This window comes from Vombatus ursinus, unplaced genomic scaffold (assembly GCF_900497805.2).
Source record: "Vombatus ursinus unplaced genomic scaffold, bare-nosed wombat genome assembly UNPS02014812.1, whole genome shotgun sequence".
In the NCBI taxonomy this organism is placed as follows: Eukaryota; Metazoa; Chordata; class Mammalia; order Diprotodontia; family Vombatidae; genus Vombatus; species Vombatus ursinus.
In genome coordinates, this window is record NW_020954590.1 from 73,355,162 (window position 1) to 73,361,596 (window position 6,435).

Here is a 6,435-nt window from a genome sequence, read left to right on the forward strand (position 1 = left end):
CCCCAAGGACTCCACTGATGACCTCCTTCCAAATTGGCATCAAAAATTAATGACTGCTCTTTGAGTCCAGCTGTTCAACAAACTCTAAATTTATCTGATTGTACTACAAGTGAACCACATGTCTCTGTATAATTTCCACAAGCAAAGCATGAAACATTTTATCAGAATGTAAGGGGGGCGGGTCTGGCCAATAAGAGCCCAGTCTTTAGAATATGATCAAATGTGCCCTTCTTGGTGGATTATACAACACATTTTCAGTATTATCTGTCTGGTCCCAATTCATTCTGCTTTTTTATTGTGAACTTAACAATCATGTCCAAGCGCAAATACTGCAATATACAAAGGACAGGGAATATGATTGAGAAATTTAAAATGATTAAATGCATTTTAAAAAGATTATATATACATATATACACACATATATACATATATGTGTGTATTTATGTATCAATGTATGTATGTGTATATGTCTATTATATGTGTGTATGTGTATATATACATACTCTGTGTGTGTGTGTGTGTGTGTGTGTGTATCTGATTTACAAGGGAGTAACAAAATTTCTTTAGGGCAACTAGATGGTGGGGTGGATAGAGCACCAGGCCTGAAAGACCTGAATTCAAATTTAGCCTCATACACTTACTAGCTATGTGACCTTGACCAAGTCACTTAAACCTATTTGCCTCAGTTTCCTCATCTGCAAAATGAGCTGGAGAAGGAAATTGTAAACCACTCCATTATCTTTGCCAAGAAAACCCCAAAATGGGGTCATGAAGGTTGGACATGACTGAAATGAGTGAACAAGGACAAAATTGCTTTATTTGTGTCTCCTATCCTTTTTTTCTTTCCTGAATTAAAAAAAATACTAATTTTTTTAATGTCTGTCACTACTCACTAATCTACTTTCCACCTTCCCCCACCCTGCCATGTCCAAAGTAAAAGCCTTCTACTGTATTAAATTTGTATAGTTAAACTCAACAAATCAACCCACTGGCCATGTCTGAGAATACATGTCTCATTCTTGAGAGAAATTATTATTTCTCCTCATATTAATAACAAATTAATGAATCAGGACCAGGATTTTTTTCAGAAGCCTGTAGGCTGTTCAGTCTCAGAAGAACTTTGTTGTTGGATGAGATTGCTCAAATCCCCAGGGTACAAGCCTTTCTGATTCGGGGTGAGAGTTGTTGCCTCACCCAATTGGAGAACCATACAAAGAATTTAATATAAGGTGAATTCTAGCCCATTGTATTCCACTCAGTCAGGTTTGGGTAGGGAGATAGATCCTTCGTCTAGACTGCTGAAGGCTGGGGGTGCTTCGGAAGTAAATGACATAATCAAAGTCATGTCCACCCCCCACCCCCAGCCCCTGATTAGAATAGGTCCGCCTCTCATTATAACATTCATTTTCTCATTACTTGTTAACCAATCAGAGTTGATTGCTACCCTCGGGAACTCCCAAGGGCATACAAGTGGGTTCTATGAAGGATCTTTGGCATCTGAAAGTGTCACTGACCCCCTTTATTAATTCTATGCTAGCATGATTAATAAAATGATTAATTACCCAAAAACTATGTCTCTCAAACTTTTTATACGTCATATTCTGCACCTATAGTCCATCTGTTAGGATGTGTTGTGTGTTAGGAATTCCTGGTTTGAAAACTCCTTTCACCAATTCTGCAACAACTAGTCTATAACTTATAATCTTACAGAGTTCTTTTTACATAGTTCTTAACCTATAAGGTTAAGTGACTTACCGTTGGTCACGTAGCCAGTATATATCAGAAGCAGGATTTGAAACCACATCACCCTGACTCCAAGGCTGGCTCTATATTTCCTACATTATCCTGTATCTTTATATCCCATGCATTATGTCTCTTTTAATGTGTACTAAGAATACATTTACTTTCTTAGCTGCCATATCACAAATTTGACTCACATTGAACCTGAATTTCACTAAAAGCTCAATAAGTTTTCAGATAAACTGCTAGTTCATCATGGCTCCCCTAACTCATTTTGTAAAGTCATTTTTTTTAATCCAAGTGTAGACTTTAACTTTATTTAGTTACACCTTAAATTCAAACTGAAGGTCTAGCCCTTCAAGATCTTTTCAGTCCTGATTCTATCATCAGATTCTATCATTCTATCATCCTTACCAAGTAATGTTCAAATTCACTTGCCCAGCATTCAAGGCCTGCCAAAACTTGGTGCCATCATGTATCAACAACTTTACCTCATTTTATTCCTTCCCACATACTTTATGGTCTAACCAAGCTAAAGGACTTCTTTTGGCCACTGAACACAGGGCTGAATTTTCCAATCTCTTCACCTTTGTTCATACTGTTTATTATTAGTATTTGTCACAGTTTTCCTGTTTTGAATTTTACCACTCCTTTAAAGTTCAAATTAAATGCCACTTTCTCCACAAAGCCTCCTCTGATCTCCCTGCTCAATAAAGACCTTCCGTCAGTTATCTATTCCAGCTTTGTGTTATCTGCATATTTGACAAGCATAACTGCTATCCTTGTATCCAAGTCACTGTTAAAAAAACAAACAAAAAAAGTTTGGTTTTTTTTTAGTCAGTTCAGTATCCACCTAATTGTGCTATCCCACCTATGTAGAAAGGGGTTAGGGGCAATTAAATTAAATACATAAGTCTATGTGGGCAACATACAAAGTGGAGCATTCTGCTGCATCTCTAGGAGAGAAACCCAGAATTTATACTTTATATCTAATGGAAATCGCTGAGGCTAAAATGTAAATCCATTAGCAAGGCTGAGTAACTACATTTTAAAGCATTTGTTTTCCTCATGCAATGGTGAAATGATCCTCTCTTTAGCATTATCAAAGAAGTCTCCTTAGGTTTTTGTTTTGTTTTATTTTACTTTAGAAAGAGAGAAAGCAAAAGTACAAAAAGATAGCTTCAACATGTGCCTCCACCAGATAAAGCAATGTGCTTGCTAAACACTCTGTTGGTGCCACTTTGTGGAGTATCTCTGAAGTGCAGGAGGAAGATAGGACCAACTCCAAGTGAGTGGGGGTGAATGGAGCCATATGTAGATGATATTAGAGAAAAATAAGTTGAATTACAAATGCGTACAAAACACTAGCCTAAGTACTATGGGGAAATACTTAGGAAGTGTTCTCTGCTCTTTAACTTATCCTGGGGGAAAGAAGGGCATGCCTGTACTGATGGATATGCCAATGAACAAAAATGTGTAACATTTATGCAGGCTTCATCAATTTATTGTGTAGTTTTTCAGCTCTTAAACTTTGATCATTTAAATTACAGATGTAATATAAATAATGTTTATATCATATCTACTAATACAATTTTCAATTCTTCTACCCATAGAATTCAGATGATAATTTTACCTATAGTCACAGGAGCAGATAGAAAATGCAATGTTTGGGTATCTCCAAAACTTTCCTGTCACTCCACTTCCAGTCAATATCTTGTCCTTACCAAATAACATTCAAATTCACTTGTCCAACATTCAAGGCCTGCCAAAACTTGGTGCCATCATGTATCAACAACTTTAGCTCAACTTATTCCTTCCCACATACTTTATGGTCTAGTCAAGCTAAAGGACGTCCTCTGGCCACTGAACACAGGGTTCGGTTTTCCAATCTCTTTGCCTTTGTTCATACTAGTATTTATTATTATAGTAATAAACTAGTGTTTATTACTAGTATTTGTCACAGTTTTCCTGTTTTGAATTTTATCACTCCTTTTAAGTTCAAATTAAATGTCACTTTCTCCACAAAGCCTCCTCTGATTTCCCTGCTCAATAATGACCTTTCTCTTCCTATAGAACTTGGTTTTGCAACACTCTAATGCATTTACCATGTTATATTGCATATTATAGTTATTATTCTCCTCTCCTCCACAATGAACTATGAGTCCAATGAAAGCAAGGACCATGTCTTATTTAAATGTTGTATATTCTCCAGTGCCTCACACAGTGTGATGTACACAATAGGAAGGGACCTAATAAATATTTGCAGAAGGAAGGAATGGAGGGAGGAAGGGGAGAAGGAAGGAATTAAGGAAGAAAGGAAGGAAGGGAGGGATGGAGGGAGGAAGAGAGAACAGGATGGAGGGAGGGAGGGAAGGAAGGAAGGAAGAAGAAAAGAAAGGAGGGAGGAAAGGAAGATGGAAGGGAAGGAAGGAAGGAATATTTTGACAAATATATTTTGTTTTCCCAGCCTACTATTTATATAGAAATAGCAGCGTGGGGGAGAGGAAAGAATTATGGGTCTAAAGTCACAGGACATATTTGGATTCCCATCCTGCTACTTAACAGCCTTTGAAATTTTAGGCTACTATTTCATCTTTCTTAGCCTCATTTTCTTCATTTGTAAAATGAGAAAGTTCTGTAGGAGGTCTCTACAGCTCTAAATCTTATGATACCATAATGTGGGTTTTTGTAGACTGACTGGAATCACCAATCCTAGTGATTACCCATGAATAATTTGTAGATCCTCAAACACAATACTCCATCTTCCATCTCCAAGCCTTTGCCCCAGCCGTCCCCCACATGTGGAATGTTCAGCTCCTCTTGCCTCAGACTCTTTATTTCCATGGCTTCCTTCAATACTGAGCTTAAATCCTCAAATTCCTATACAAAGAACTGAGTTTTGACCTTAAAATGGCCAAATGAAATCAAAGACATCCCAAACCTAAAATCCACAAGAGAGTAAAATACAATCTTTTATATAAAGTTATGTTATCCAAGTTTTCCTTTCTGTCATTGTCTGTGAATGTGAATACTAATTAGACTCTACCTATCAATTCATTTGTGCTCCTAGGAAATTGTATAGTCATTCTAATGCATTTACATCTGTATTTCTTAGGAATGTGCATTTAAGAAGTGTTACTAAGTTATTTTAATTTATATGTATTTTATATATATTTATGCATGTATATAAAATATATACATGCATGCACATATGAGTATATATGTATACACATGCCTATGTACACATGCATGTGTACATACATACCTTTTGCATGTGTAAATACCTACATACAAATTTTCTGTATGTCATATATAATATTTTCAATAACCTTAATTTGGGAAGCACAATTTAGAATGGAATGCAATGGAAACATTAGCTACTAGTGGAAATATTCATATACGCTTGGTCATGATGTTTTTATGGGTGGAAATTCCATCTATATCTTGTTCACAAACTGACAAGTATAAAAAGTCTTCTGATGTAAGTATTAGTCACCTTTTCCCTAACTCATTTGGTGGAACTGGTATTAAATGAATGCGTGATATAATTCTCTAATAGTCACTCTGACCACTAAATGTTTTCTGAAAATTACTGAACCTCATCTCTTAAATCTACCTGTGCACCTAGAAAGAAATAATTTAGGCTCAGTAAGGCAATTTCATGGTGACAAAAAAAAAGACTTTTGTTTTTAATCCTCATTAAAGGAGTGGTAATAGTCAAACAAAGAAATACGTTCTTAATATTTATAGGGATGGCATAGAGATCTCTCCCTGCACTCCCTGAAGAGAAAGTCATTGTACAAGCTATCATAAATTTAATGCAGGGTGGGACCTCAGAACTCATCTACACATGAGGTGATCAAAGTCTAGAGTGGTAAAGTGACTTAAGTAAGACCACACTGGTGGTAAGTAGTGAAGGCAGGATTTGAACTCAAGTCTTCAGATGCCAGAGTCAGCACTCATCCCATTGCCCCACTTATTGAACATGGCATTGCTAGCAGTAAGCTACAAGCCACTTTTTCATCTCACCCCACATTTCCCCATTGGCCATTGGGTTGTCTGAAATTTGGATTCCTCAGAGATGCTGACATTCTATACTTCATAGTTATATGTCATCTCCAGAAGAATACTGGCATTAAAAGGTAGTTCTTATTTCAGGAAGAAACTTGTGATTAGATATGTTCAAATTTAGGAGTGAAAGGATGGGAAAACTATTCCTATTCTTGTTGATATATTTTTTTAAAAAGTGACCATATTAAAATATGAAATATCATGTGTTAAGCTCTATTTTGCTTGGTACCTAAGTATCACTCCCTAGAAATAAGATAAACCAAAGTCTTCTGACACTAAGGTTATATTTTTATTTCCTCTACACCATGCTATAAAAGATAAGGCACTTCTAAAGTAATGTGCAGATAATAGGATATGATGTACAAGTATGACATATACTTTTCAGGAATTAATCAATAATATTAATAATAGCTAACACTTATATAGTACCTATTATGTTCTGGGCACTGTGCTAAGTGCTTTATAATTATTACCTCATTTAATCCTCACAACAACCCTGGGAGATAGGTGCTATAATTATACCCATTTTGCATATCAGGAAACTGAGCCACACAGAGGTAAAGTGACTTACCTAGGGTCACACAGCTACTAAGGCTCTGAGGCTGGATTTGAACTCTTCTTGAT